We start from the raw sequence: 15,653 nt of genomic DNA on the forward strand, positions 1-15,653 counted from the left end.
GTAGAACAGCAGCAACTGGTGGGATTTTTTTTTTTTTTACCCCGTATCTCATCAAGAAAAAATTTCATGTCCTTCATGCAGTTAAAAGTAAATAACAAAGGTGGACATGACGTCTTCAGTATCTTCATCGTCTCCCCTTTTTTCTAATTTTTCAGTTGTGTACGTAACTTCATCCTTGCCCATTACCAGAATTCTTGGCCGAGTACTGTCCCAACAACTTGGTTTTGTTGGCATCCAGCCAGTCACAAGCAGTCAAGATGTTTTGGATCAATGAAGACCTTTTATGAAAAGAAAAGAAATACTGTTAAGTACTTTATTAGGAATATCAATATATTAACTCCACCTTTACTCAAAGAACAGTCAAATTGGCTTATGAAATAAACCCATCAATATGACCAATGCATGTCATAGGAATGCTTAGCTCGATTGATTTATCTTGCTTTGAGGTAGAGTGAAAAATAAAAAATAAACTCCAGTGTACAACCATAGCAGTTCATGTTCAAGGGAATGTCATGTCTAGTTTGAAACCATTCAGAAAGTGCAAATAATTAAAAATGACTAAGTGCTCTGAAGTGAAAAAATCACATACATTTTATTTAGTAATACATTGCTGTAAGACCCATTTCAATTCAATCTGTACATCTACAGGAATTGTACTGAAGTGAATCCCTGAAAGATAAAGAACCCAATTACCACAGCATTGTCACTTGTGAAGGCCAAATTCATCATTTCAAATAATAGGTCAATTAATTGTTCCCAGTTTAGTAAGCATGCTTTAAAAACTGCTGAAACATTCACCCAAACATATTGCAATAGAAGTGCTACATGTAAAAGTTATACATAATGGAAAGTGTTTACCTGAAGAAAACAATCACTCCATTCTAGATTGGTTGATTTCTGAATGATATTGAAAAGGAAAAAGAAAGTCATTACCTTTAAGGTATTTGCTGTATTTGAGCTGTAAGAATCACTTCACTACACACAGTACCTGACAGGTGCCTTTGTGAGAACCACACTTTCCATACTACTGGGCACTGCAATACAGATTATCAAGTATTATGCATTTCTGCAAATCAATTATGCAGTATTGCAACAATTTAAATACACTACATTACAATTTAATACAACTAAACGTAACCATAAATATGCTGACATGCAAATTCAGTTAATGCCACAGATGAAACTGATCTTTGAAGAACAAGAAAAACAGTCTATAAGTTACACTCCACAAAAGCAAGCCTATGAAGCCATTCATTGCCTAAATTTTAGGAACAGTAAAGTAAATGTTATACTATTAATTGTACTGGCATAAATAATTCAGCCAACATTTTCATATGCTTCAGTAATGGAAAAAGGGTGGAGGAGAAAAGACCTTGCTCTTTCCTATCTTGTCTGGAATTGCTGGAAGCAGAAATAATTGCCATTTAATAAATTAGTTAGAGCACACAAAACCCCCATTTTTAAGATCACCATTCTCTGCCCCCATAATGCCACTGACACATCACAGGGCTGAAGAAAGACACAAGTCAGTGACAGCCTCACTGGAGACCGCTGTGTGACCTGTTGGCTCCTGAATTATAGCACTAGGACCATATATATATATATATATATAGATATATAGATAGATAGATATGACAACAACACTCATATCAATGACAAAACAATTACATTACATTTACATTACAATTACATTTTCCTTTTTCTTCATAACTTCTTTAACACACTTCTCCGCTGCGAAGCGCGGGTATTCTGCTAGATACAATATAATTTACGAAACATATTTTACAAATTCAAACACTAAATTTACATATATATACACACATATTTTGCAACAGCTACAATAGGATTTACCAGAACAGAATGGTTCAGAGATAATTTTAGTGAAGGAATGTTGAAGGCAAACATCAAAATCTCTTTTAGTATCCATACGGATGTGTGGTGTAGTTTTTTAGGAGAACCCTCTTGTTATACACCACTCTAAATTTCTTCCAGTAAATCTTGAGGAGGAGCTTTATGAGACGCCACAAACTTCTGAACTAGTTTGGTTAGTGACTCGAGGTTTACAATTTTACCAGTTTCATGGTTAATGGTAATGCCTTTTACTTTCATACATATTTTGCCTTGCACTGTTTTATACCCATATGTCTTTGGACAACCTGAGGCCAACAGAGTGAAGCTGCAGACTGCAATACCTCACGGAACGCACTCCATATCATGGAATGCCCATAGCTTCAGTCACAGAACACCCTTCAGAGCACAACACACCACAAACCTATGTAATGACGCAATTATCATAATGCCCTTTCCCAGCGTCACTCACATCATGCCCTCTGCGAGACAGTGTTGCACATGTGAGACATCTCAGGAAGGCATTGGTGAACTTAGCAAGAAACAAAACGTGCTGTTCCCTCATCAATTCATCAGTGATTGTTACTGTATGAAATTTAAACAAGCTCACCTTTCCACAGAACCCCACAAAACAAACCACAGCTTAATCCATTCTCCAAGTCTATGACCTGCTCCTTAATTTTTGGCCATGAAAGGTCAGACTGTCCTGGGACCACTGAGTCAGCAGATAGACCTATTTTCTGCAAGCCATTTAATCATTGGTGGTGACCAGGCCTATGACAGTGATGTCAGCAGCATTTTTAATGATGGAGCTGGTGTGGTGTCTGGACACACAGTCACACCGGGGGATTAGCACACTGCCCCATAGTGTACCTGGGTTGAGACTGAGCATAGAGGATATGATGCTGGCAATCTGCAAAGCTGAGGTCTTCTTACCATGAAGTCCAAAATCCAGTTCTGTTGGCACAACAGTGTTAAATGCTAAGCTATTGTCTATAAACATACCTCTGTAAGAGCAGTTTTTACATTAGACAGACAGATAGATAGATAGATAGATAGATAGATAGATAGATAGATAGATAGATAGATAGATAGATAGATAGATAGATAGATAGATAACTTTATTAATCCCAAGGGGAAATTCACATACTTTAGATGTGCCAAGATGATATGGAGTATAAGACTTAACTGCTGTACCAGTATGCATAATGGAGATGGTAAAGTGGAGCAAAGTTAGCTACTAAATTAAAATTAAGTAAGAAGTCTGAGTGAGTGTAGTTAGTTCTAAAATGAGTTATCACATACATCACACAGACTGTTATGGGCATGAAAAGGATGAATAAACAGATAAGCACATTTTAAACATTACAAAAGATGTAAATCATGAAACACACATATTCTCTCTCTCTCTCTCATACACACACTATACATTATATATATTGTAACATATTTGTAACATGGTATTGTTTCATACAGTAGTTCTCATATTCAGTCCCAGGGGCTACAGAATTTTTCACAACTAATTTTTGCTTTTAATTAGACTCCCTTCTTGAACTTGCAGGCCAACAGTCTAGGTCTTGAAAATGAAAGTGATGTATCAAACACAAAGATCATTGTTATAACTACCACATAGGGGAATGTAACCTGTGGGGGGCATTTTAGCACCCAAACCCTTCACACAACCACACACACACACACACACACACACACACACATACACACACACACACACACACACAGAAACACACACACACACAACAGATCCAGGTTCAAATATGAATTTATTTTTAAGTAATAAAGCAAACAATCCCAGTTAGGGCATCGATCTGTGTCCTCCATCCATTACATTGGTCATTTCAGTATACACAGAACTATTGAACCAGGTCAGAAAACCAGTCCATCCCCACTTTTCTTTACAGTGAATCACTGATCAAAATGACATCACTGTAGGCTTTCTGTCACATGTAGTTCCTTTGAAATTTTGAAGGCTGAACAAAAAAAATAAAACACAAAATGTAATTTGTAGAACAGCAGCAACTGGTGGGATTTTTTTTTTTTTTACCCCGTATCTCATCAAGAAAAAATTTCATGTCCTTCATGCAGTTAAAAGTAAATAACAAAGGTGGACATGACGTCTTCAGTATCTTCATCGTCTCCCCTTTTTTCTAATTTTTCAGTTGTGTACGTAACTTCATCCTTGCCCATTACCAGAATTCTTGGCCGGAGTACTGTCCCAACAACTTGGTTTTTGTTGGCATCCAGCCAGTCACAAGCAGTCAAGATGTTTTGGATCAATGAAGACCTTTTTATGAAAAAGAAAAGAAATACTGTTAAGTACTTTCTTAGGAATATCAATATATTAACTTCACATTTACTCAAAGAACAGTCAAATTGGCTTATGAATAAACCCATCAATATGACCAATGCATGTCATAGGAATGCTTAGCTCGATTGATTTATCTTGCTTTGAGGTAGAGTGAAAAATAAAAAATAAACTCCAGTGTACAACCATAGCAGTTCATGTTCAAGGGAATGTCATGTCTAGTTTGAAACCATTCAGAAAGTGCGCAAATAATTAAAAATGACTAAGTGCCCTGAAGTGAAAAAATCATACATTTTTATTTAGTAATACATTGCTGTAAGACCCATTTCAATTCAATCTGTACATCTACAGGAATTGTACTGAAGTGAATCCCTGAAAGATAAAGAACCCAATTACCACAGCATTGTCACTTGTGAAGGCCAAATTCATCATTTCAAATAATAGGTCAATTAATTGTTCCCAGTTTAGTAAGCATGCTTTAAAAACTGCTGAAACATTCACCCAAACATATTGCAATAGAAGTGCTACATGTAAAAAGTTATACATAATGGAAAGTGTTTACCTGAAGAAAACAATCACTCCATTCTAGATTGGTTGATTTCTGAATGATATTGAAAAGGAAAAAGAAAGTCATTACCTTTAAGGTATTTGCTGTATTTGAGCTGTAAGAATCACTTCACTACACACAGTACCTGACAGGTGCCTTTGTGAGAACCACACTTTCCATACTACTGGGCACTGCAATACAGATTATCAAGTATTATGCATTTCTGCAAATCAATTATGCAGTATTGCAACAATTTAAATACACTACATTACAATTTAATACAACTAAACGTAACCATAAATATGCTGACATGCAAATTCAGTTAATGCCACAGATGAAACTGATCTTTGAAGAACAAGAAAAACAGTCTATAAGTTACACTCCACAAAAGCAAGCCTATGAAGCCATTCATTGCCTAAATTTTAGGAACAGTAAAGTAAATGTTATACTATTAATTGTACTGGCATAAATAATTCAGCCAACATTTTCATATGCTTCAGTAATGGAAAAAAAGGGTGGAGGAGAAAAGACCTTGCTCTTTCCTATCTTGTCTGGAATTGCTGGAAGCAGAAATAATTGCCATTTAATAAATTAGTTAGAGCACACAAAACCCCCATTTTTAAGATCACCATTCTCTGCCCCCATAATGCCACTGACACATCACAGGGCTGAAGAAAGACACAAGTCAGTGACAGCCTCACTGGAGACCCGCTGTGTGACCTGTTGGTCGAAGACTTTTTGTGAAGTTCTAATATATAAAATTACTGTCAGAAAACTTTTCAACTGATAATTATAAAGCACTACCAGTGGTACACAGAATGTCCTTCTTCTTGTGTGGAAATTGAAGACTGCTGCTTTGGCTGGAAGATAAAAAAAATTTAGAAACACTGTAAGTTGACAAATTCTTATAACTGTTCTTCCCTTAAAAAAAAACTTGAAAAGTTACACACCTTTTCATGCTGGCTTTTGCGAAGTAAGAGAAGACACCACCATCTTCTAATTTATGGCTCATCTTCCTAAAAATGTAAATCAGGAAATTACAATAAATTCTATGAATAAAAAAATCACAATTTTCAAACAAATCTTACACTTAAACCATCTGACCTGACTGAAATCAAATGCTCTTCCAGTGGCAATGTAGAGAGCATACTCCAAAAAAAAAGCAAGTTATTTTTTTAAATCAACATTTACATCTTGCTACTGGCAAAGTGTCCTCAACTTACCATGAGCATAAAGATCCCACAGTCCAGGCTGTCAGTCTGTTTGGGTAGATTCTATCATTTTAAGAGGTGATTAGTAAAGGAGATATGTGTGTGTTTTTTGTCTTATACTACCAAAAATATTTATATTTACATTACCTTGTTCTGTGGCTCCTTCCAACTACCTGGCATTAGTTTAGAGGCAATTTTTCTACAGATAAAATTTGTTTTGTCAAAATTGATTTATATTATATTAATGTATATTAAAAACACAGTTGATATGAGCTTTACAGATGGAATACCATTGTAGAACTGGATTAATAATATTTCCATCCATCCATTTTCCAACCCACTGAATCCAAACACAGGGTCACGGGGGTCTGCTGGAGCCAATCCCAGGCCAGGAACCAATCCTGGGCAGGGTGCCAACCCTCCACAGGACACACACAAACACACACTAGGGCCAATTTAGAATCACTAGTCCACCTAACCTGCATGTCTTTGGACTGTGGGAGGAAACCCACGCAGACACGGGGAGAACATGCAAACTCCATGCAGAGAAGTCCCAGGAAGCGAACCCAGGTCTCCTAACTGCAAGACCGTGCCGCCTGGATTAATAATATTTAATTCTGAAAATGTGCCAATTAATTTTATCACAGAGAAGCAAGAATTACTTAACTAAAATTTAGCTGGAGCCTTTCATCACTTTATATGACAATGATATTAATTACAGATTCCAAGAGTATAATTATTGGTAATAGAACAGGTAGAGAAATAGTGAACATCAGATAATATAATCTCTAGCAACTTTTAAATGAACAAACAATTTATGATTAGTGACTTTGGCTTCACACATGAGACTATAGCACACCATTACAAATATTTTAGAACCTTGAGGATGTTTTACCACTGTGCCATTATGAATTATTTACACAGCTCTTCCAAAATAGCTTAGTGAAAACTATTAGGATCAAATTTTTTAAAGAAGAATAGTTCAAATGGGTAGCAGCCATTACTAGGTGACAGAAATAACAGAGTAAATAAGGAACATTCATTCTGAAATGCTGATTTTGGGAAATATGGGCTGAGGTTCAAACTGAGTGAACTGAACATATGAACAAATAAAAAAAAAGAACATTAAAACTTTTGAACTTGGTCCGAAGTATTTCTAATTTTCACAAAAACTTTTGGTATGTAACTGCACAAGTCAGGCCATTTAAAGGATGGGTGCTGTTTATATCATAGCATTCTGGACAGCCGTGGTAAAGGCAGACAGCAAATTCAAAGGCGGTCGGAATACCGTTAACACTAGCATAGCCATCAAGAAAAAGGAACCCTTCTTTACCTCCCCAAGGTTTAGAGCGTGCAGATTGTTCAACTTTTCTGTTTCTCAGAGATACAATAACCATTGAATAGATACATTTGAATAGTTTTTCTGACTGCTAATGTTATTGATCAGAAGGGATTATACCGATAGATTTTGGCGGCAGGCAATTTTGACTGTACATGGCCATACATAGAGAGACTATGATCATACATTGAAAAGTGTCAATATTGCCAATTTTTTAAATTTGATGCAGGTGGTTCTAAGAATTTCAACATCATTTTTACAATAAAAAGCCGTCTCCTCTTTAAAATTAAAAACACCATGTTTGACGCTCTCAGAACCGGTAAAAATTCTTCTTTTCCTTTCGTCATCATGCTCTGGACACCATAGCATTCAGGCTGAGGATAGGGCCCGATATAATCCTGGTTTTCAGCCGTATTGAAGAAATGGGGGAAATACCCTTTTTCAGCTTCAAACCTCATGGCTTTAGGCACGACATTCAACTTCATTGGTAAAAAATTCAAAGAATCTGTAAGACGTAATTGATAACCCTCATCTGTGAAACATATCAACTTATTTCCTCGAGTGGTAACCGGAGGGTTCACTCAAATAGTCAAATACTTCATTAAAACGTACCCATCGTAACTTTTTGAATTGTGGGCTATGAAGGTATAACCTTGATACTTGAGCTGACGGTATTCAGCAAAGAACTGACGTACACAGTCTTGACCCGCACAGAACCAAGATTTTCCATTCAAGGACTTACACTATACATAATTCTCAATGTGTACCCCCGTTTCTTGCCAACTTTCAAAATTTTTCACACAGCTCCCCAGGCTTCAAGGTTTCTATAAAGCATTGATGGTTTTCTGCATCATTTTTAATTTTTGATTTACAAACACAGCATTCCTTAGGGCGACATTTATGGGGATTTGACCGTGTAAGTTTTCTAACATAAGAGACACATTTTTGCAGTGTCGCAGGCCGATTCCATGTCATTGGTCTTGTCATTAAATTTAGGAACCGTATGCTGTATAAAACAAAATTGGGGCAGACGGTAATGGTTGCAATCATCACACTTCTCTTCTCTCTTCAGGGATCGGTCTGCAATTGAGGGAGAAACAAACATTGCAATGGCCTTCACATCGATGGCTAAGGTTTGAGTGGTAGCCTGTGTAACAGTAGTCACACAAGTATTTTACACCCAGAAAACCCTTTAAATTCAAAATACCGTAATAATGGTTATAATGCAAAAACATGAAAAATATTTTAGGGTTTCTACCGCAGGAGCTTTCAAATGTAAAAAATTGTTCATTTCTTGGGCATCTGTACCAGACAACAATTTTAATATCTAGTAAGTTTTCAAATTTATGAACATCTGCAAGGGACACTTTTTCATGCTCAAATAATCCAGCCCTGTTCTGAAGGTTGTATGCTTCACGCATGCATAACTGTGGATTTTGCCTGTACTGGTGCTCCATTAGGGAAAGCAGACAAAAGGCAAAACAGAGCTGGTTCCCATAATTATAAGAAATAATTAAATGCCTCATTTTCTTTCTTACTATTTCATGACTGAGTTGAGTGGATAGCTGGCGAACACCGTTAGCCCCACAGCTACGTGACCAAACAATCTGTATTACCAGCATCAGAGACTCATCTGTTAATACACTTGCATGACTCTGAAAAAGATTCTCTATCTGGTGAAGAAACTCTTCTACACTAAGATTAGTTCCAGTCATCTGTATAAAAACACTAATAGGCAAGGAATCAGCAGACAATTCTAACTGAACAACATCATTTGAATTTAAAGTAGCCAAAAAAATATCCAGAATTCCTTGCCATGTCTCATGAACACCTCTTCATAAGACTCTAGTCTAGTTCAGAAGAATGACCAACAACAACAACAACAACATTTATTTAAATAGCACATTTTCATACAAAAAATGTAGCTCAAAGTGCTTTACATAATGAAGAATAGAAAAATAAAAGACACAGTAAGAAAAGAAAATAAGTCAACATTAATTAACATAGAATAAGAGTAAGGTCCGATGGCCAAGGAGGACAAAAACAACAAAAAAAACCTCCAGACGGCTGGAGAAAAAAATAAAATCTGCAGGGATTCCAGACCATGAGACCGCCCAGTCCCCTCTGGGCATTCTACCTCACATAAATGAAACAGTCCTCTTTGTATTTAGGGTTCTCACGGAAGGACTTGATGGTTATGGTCATGTAGACCTCTGGCTTTTAGTCCATCAATTTTGGAGCATCATGATGAGAGTCGGTGTCATCAGATGCTATTGATAAGTACAGCTGTGTGTTATTAGCATAGCTGTGGTAACTCACGTTGTGCCCTGAGATAATCTGACCTAACAGAAGCATATAGATTGAGAAGAGCAGCGGACCCAGGATAGAGCCTTGTGGAACACCATATAGGATATCATGTGTCTTTGAGTTGTAATTACCACAACAAACAAAGAATTTTCTACCTGCCAGGTAGGATTCAAACCAATTTAGGACCCTGCCAGAGAGGGTGATTTCTAAGAATATTGTGATCAATGGTGTCAAATGCGGCACTCAGATCTAAGAGGATGAGAACAGATACTGTTATTTCTAATATCATTAATTTTTTGATTGAAAAATACAGCAATAGCCTCACATGTTTCACTGGAAGTATTTTGGAGGTATTCCTTTGTGTTACCTGGGTTTAGCAGACGATCAATCGTAGAAAATAAGACACTGGGATTACTAGCATTGTTATTTATAATCTTAGAGAAATAGCAGCGCCTCTCAAGACGGACTGTGTTATTGTATTCTGTTATTTTAATCTCCAATATCTCATAGTGGATAATCAGTTTAGTTTTCTTTCATTTACGCTCAGCTCTATGACATGTTCCTTTTAAATCAGAAACTCTTTGGGTCTTCCATGGTATAACAATGCTAGAAGATTTTTAACTGTCATTTCAGGTGCAACTATGTCAACAGCAGCTCTCATTTTAGAATTAAATTTTTCCACCTTACTATATACATTATCCTCGCTATTATAGTTGGCACTATAAACGGACTGATTGCTTAGAATGTTTGTAAGTTTTAAAGCTGCTGATGAGTCAAAAAAGCATTTTTTAACAATATGGTTCTCATGAATGCTTTCTATCATTATTTCTATATTAAATAGTAGAAGAAAATGGTCTGATAGACCGATATCAATGATCTGCTTCACATCAACTTTTAGTCCTTTGGCAATTACTAAGTCTAACGTATGACCTGCTTTATGTGTAGGCTGATTAACGAGCTGTCTCAAATCAAAAGTGTCCAGGAGGTTCATGAATTCCTTTACTTTTAGTTCACACTGATTATCGATATGAAAGTTAAAGTCACCGACTATTAGAGACAATCTGTGGTAGAGATTAGTTCCTCCAACTGCGTGCTAGTTAGAAGAAATTTACATTAAAAAGTAATAAGTCAGAATGTACTTAAAAAATAATAAGTTTGTATGGAGTTATATAAAAATATTAGATTTAAAAGTATTAGAATTGACTCACTTTTTGAGCAACCAACGGGCCAGAAACTGCAACCTTCTGAAATAAGAAAAAATACTTCATTTATAAATTCTGAACGTTACAACTAGGTACAGTTTTTAATTTAAAAATCAGAAAACCCACCTCTGGGTGAAAGTGGTTTTTGGAGAATGCTCGTAGTTAAACAAATCGCTGGAACTATCTGATTTGAAAACGGATTGATAAAAGACAATCATCTCAACAGTTTGAAGAGGCACAATCATTAACAACACATATTTCAATAATCTACATTTACCAACAAGTATTATTTCCTTTGTTTTCTATTGTAGAAGAAAAAGCGAAATCGTCTACCTTTTGGAAAGATCACCAAAGGACCTGTATTGTATACTGAAAAAAGTTAGCGTATCGTTAGCCGTTAAAGCAGAGCTTTTTATGCTGCCCGTCTAAGGGCCGATTTATACTTCACGCTCAGAACGCGTACGCACCCGCATCATGGCTCCCACGGGTTCCCAGCGTTCATTTCACGCGTCCTCTGAGCAGGTCCTCAGAAATTAACGCGACGCGTGTGCGAATTGCAGTACCAGCAAAAAGTCGGGGGGCGCAGTGTGCTAAAAGTCGGAACATGACGTCAGTGTCTCTGTTTACTATTTACTTGTACATGTGACAGAAAGCCTCTATGCAGATCCTACAGGATGAATGCTTCGATTTGGTGAAGCAAAATGCCAACATACAGATGCATTCGTGGTGCTTTTATATTCAGGCATCGCATATTCCCGAACGTAATGATACAATACATTTTAAAAGTCTCATATACCATCTTTTGTGCCGTCTTTTTTATTTTTTTATTTTTGCAACTTAACAACAGCAACATAATGTATAGCGTTATATTTGAGCCACTGAGAAAAAAATAAAGGACACGATGAAAACGTGTATTTTGTGATTAAAGTGGAAATTTTGGCTTTAATCTCGAAATGTCCACTTTAACCTCGTAGTTTACTTTATCATTAATGCAGACCATCGTAAACGTCATCCCAGTTTTTAATCGCTATGAGCTTCTTGGACCTGACAGCAGCCGCAAGCAGCAATAGATTGCCACACAGAACAAATTAAATGTATGATATTCCAACTCTCTGCACATTTAGAATCTTTAGATTTATACTTGATATCACTTTCATGATGAAATGCATTAAAGTGTGTATGTTACATTTTACATATAATTTTGTTTAAATAATGAATACTGTTAATAATTACACACATGGGGGAATAATTACACACATGGGGGTGTCACGGTGTTGAAGCGATAGCACTGCTGTCTCGCAGGGAGTTATGTTGCTGGTATTTCCTGCTTGTATTCCACATTGCGCTCCGGTTTCCTTCCAAAGATATACAGATTTGGGGATTTGGTGCCGCTAAAATGATGCTAGTGTATGCGAGTGTTTGTATTCACCTTGCGATGAGCTGAGGCCTCATCAAAGAACTGTTTCTCACTCATGCCCAATGTTTGCTGGAATGGGCACATCCCTGGATTGATGGATTTAATCAATAAACATCCTTTTCAGAGATAATGCGGTAAGGTGTCATCGGAATTTAATAGGTATTCTAGGCAATTCACAACACAGAGAAGCCGAACATGTTCTCACTGTGATAATATCTTGCACTGCCACCTGGTGGATTCCTCCAGATTTATGTAAAGTACGCACGCAAGTATGAACACTACAACGCTTGCGTAGCAGGTCCGCTGCAGCATGCGTCGCATCGTGTGAAGTATAACTCCGGCCTTACTCTGTCCTGCCTTGGGAGGGCGGAGCGACACACTCTGTCATTTGGGAGAAAGCTCATTGGTGATAAGTTGCTGATGTACCGCCTCTTCGAGGTGGAGGCACTTTGTAGCATCAAAGAAGCCTCATTCAGACGAGCCCACCTCTAAGTGTAACATCTATACAGTAGGACAAAGCTCCCTGTTATGATTTATTTCGATTCTCTTTGCTAGAAAGTTAGCTTCATTTATTTTACCAAGCGATCGAAGCGAACGGGAGGGGCGAGCATCAGCTAATCGCCCCCACCAATAATGCAGACAAAAAGAAAAAATAAAAAATATCTACAATATTTAGTTCAAAGCTTTAAGTATCTTAGTCACATTTCTTTAAGTTTCTCCATGTTTTCACATGTTTAAACACTTCTATGTAAGAAGATATTTATATCTAACAGTCTATGTATATGAAATCATTCTGTTGTCACATCAGAAACATAGCAGAACATTAAGAAAATACCTTTATATGTTAGCTTACAGAGAATAAGCATACATTTTGTGTATTTACCATTAACTTTTCAGATTGTCTGTTACATTTTTGGACCATTATAGTTTATGCAGGGAGCAGAGACAATTAGTGAATTTTACTTTGATAAAAGCCACAGATTATTCATAAACTCTAAATACAGATTAAATCAGAAAAATACAAGACAAATGTTTAAGAATTTCACCTTTCAATTATTTGCTCTCTCTTTTAGTAGACATAGGTTATTCACATGTCTAGTAAGTGTGCTAGATTTGGTGTACTCACAATTTCTTCTAAGTGCACCTTTGCCATGTGGAATTGTTTTGATAACTCATTAATCAAGAACTGCGAGGTACAGCTTCACCTAATACAAAAACAATGTCTCCTTGTTCAAAGTTTAGTATTGACGTAAGTCATTTCCAATATTTTCTTGAAATATTCCAAAACAAATCAGCCGTGTATTACATATGTTTCCAGCATCTTTGTGTTGTCACGCATATACATTCGAGGATCTCCTCACATCTTTGATCAAGATATGCATCAACCCACTGGGGTGAGATAGGGTATTGTCACTAACATTCTCTTCTCCTTCTCTCCCTGCAGCTCAGAGAAGCCACCCATTGAGGACACTTAGCCCCGCCCCTTCTGGTCCACGTAAGATAAGAAGCCAGGCCGCCTAGAAAGAGGCATCATTTGTGAACAGAACAGGCCATCAGATGGAGCACCAGTGAATAGTCCCGACTTACTACCGCAAAAACCAGTTATCTTTAGGTGTTTAATTTGCCCAAACAGGCTGTTTATTGAAGCAGAAAGGCCTGATTTTTGTTGGCTTCATTTTTAAACGTGATGACCTGGTTGGTGTCCCAACTATTTCTCTGTTTTCACACCCTGCCATTCCTGCACCTGGCCAGTGTGTACTAGTCATTTTTAGAAAAAAGACCTGGAGATATGCTGAGTTGAATATTGAGTAACAGTAAGTGATTGAGTGTTCTTATCCAGCACAATACTGAAGTATTGGTTAATGTCCTAGTCACCTCACGTATAGATTATTGTAATGCTATTCTATCTGGCATTCCACAAAAACTTATTCATCACTTACAGCTTATTCAAAATTCTGCTGCCAGGATAATAACCTGCTGTTCTAAATCCACTGAACATATTACACCTATTCTCTCTCAACTTCACTCCCTGTTAACTACAGAATACAATACAACATACTGCTCTTAACATTTAAAGCTCTCCACAACCTTGCTCCTCCCTACCTCACTGATCTCCTCCAGATTTATACTCCTTCTCGCTTACTCAGATCTTCATCCGCAGCTCTACTTTCTGTACCACACGTCAAACTTTTCATTCAATAGCACAGTTAAAAACTACCCTCAAAACTTATCTTTTCAAACTGGCATAACAACTGTGAATACTACACTGTTACTACCTGTCATATTTGAATGTTCAATAGTTATTGCTTTGTGATTTATCATTTTTTTGTTTTTATTTTATTAATTGCTGTTTAACTCTATTTAAGGTGACCTTGAGTGATAAGAAAGGCACCAATTAAATAAAATGTATTATTATTATTATTTATAGTTAAAGCTTCCAAATATTTTGGGTTGTATAATGCCTTTATAAAAGGTCTGTTGTTAATGATTAAAGCAGCTTCACACATCACTATTTGGGGACTATAATCGTGGAGTGTATGCTAGTCAAGTATCCAATTTAGATTTTTTTTCTATGCCGTTAAATTGTCTTTTTCATACTCTGCCTTAACAAGAAGCTGATAGTGGTATGGAAATGCATTTGATTTCTGTCTTTGTTATAGCATTGCTTATTTGTTCTTGATTAAGGTTTTTAGCTGCTTCACATAGTTCTCTTTCAGTTCCAACAACTTATGTTTTATTATATGAGCTCTAATTTTAACTTGTCCTCTTCTGCAAATGAATCAGTATATGACATTGATACAACAATCAGTGTCCACGCTATGTGCAGCCTCAATATGTACCGTTTTTAGGCAAGAGAAATTTAGTCGATACATCTTGACCAGTTTTTGTCCTTTTCACTTGAAAAGGTTCAAAGTAATCAACTCAAACATTGATGAAAGGCAGTTGTTCACCTGCTTGAGCATTCTTCTGCTCTTTGTGCACTTTGAGATTATTTTCCTGGTAATTGAGATGGCTTGAGGTATCTAACATTCATGGTGCAACTCTGCAAGCAAATAATTACACCCAAAATGTCCAGTTTCTTTGTGGATGTACAGAAATACAAAATAAACAATTAACATTTATGGTGATGTTTAGCTTCTTCTGGAATAGCAGCTTTGTTGAGTTTGCTTCTTAGTATTTGTTCTTGTAAGATTGGACCTAAAATAAAGATCCTACTGTTCTTTCTTCCTTGGACATTTTTCTTTAAAGTCACTACTTCTTCTGGATATTAATGTATTTGACCGAGGCAAATAAACTACCGGTATGTTTCAGCATTAGCCAAATCTTCAGAAGAAATTGGTTTTGGATTTATTGTCAGTTTGTATTTTTCATGTGGGTGACTTTCATATTGACTAATTTCAAGTTGAAATATCTTTTTTATCTTTTAAGTGCAGTAGGATTTCCTTTTACTTGAGAAAC

At 36.6% G+C, this 15,653-nt stretch overlaps 2 long non-coding RNA genes across 3 annotated transcripts; both read right to left on the reverse strand.

The window, feature by feature from the left end:
• Positions 1-222: 222 nt before the first annotated feature.
• LOC120516059 lies at positions 223-1,340 on the reverse strand. The gene is made up of 3 exons (XR_005630766.1): positions 989-1,340; positions 859-897; positions 223-278 (listed from the first exon to the last, which is right to left on the reverse strand). It is a non-coding gene; the product is annotated as an uncharacterized LOC120516059 (long non-coding RNA).
• A 2,270-nt stretch (positions 1,341-3,610) lies between these two features.
• LOC120516060 lies at positions 3,611-11,301 on the reverse strand. Of its 2 annotated transcripts, XR_005630768.1 has the most exons (8): positions 11,111-11,297; positions 10,904-10,961; positions 10,784-10,819; positions 5,669-5,734; positions 5,523-5,578; positions 4,864-4,909; positions 4,734-4,772; positions 3,611-4,150 (listed from the first exon to the last, which is right to left on the reverse strand). It is a non-coding gene; the product is annotated as an uncharacterized LOC120516060 (long non-coding RNA). The 2 variants fall into 2 exon arrangements; XR_005630767.1 differs by having other exon boundaries at positions 4,864-5,578; positions 11,111-11,301.
• Positions 11,302-15,653: the final 4,352 nt, after the last annotated feature.

Source organism: Polypterus senegalus, chromosome 15 (genome assembly GCF_016835505.1).
Source record: "Polypterus senegalus isolate Bchr_013 chromosome 15, ASM1683550v1, whole genome shotgun sequence".
NCBI classification, from domain to species: domain Eukaryota; kingdom Metazoa; phylum Chordata; class Cladistia; order Polypteriformes; family Polypteridae; genus Polypterus; species Polypterus senegalus.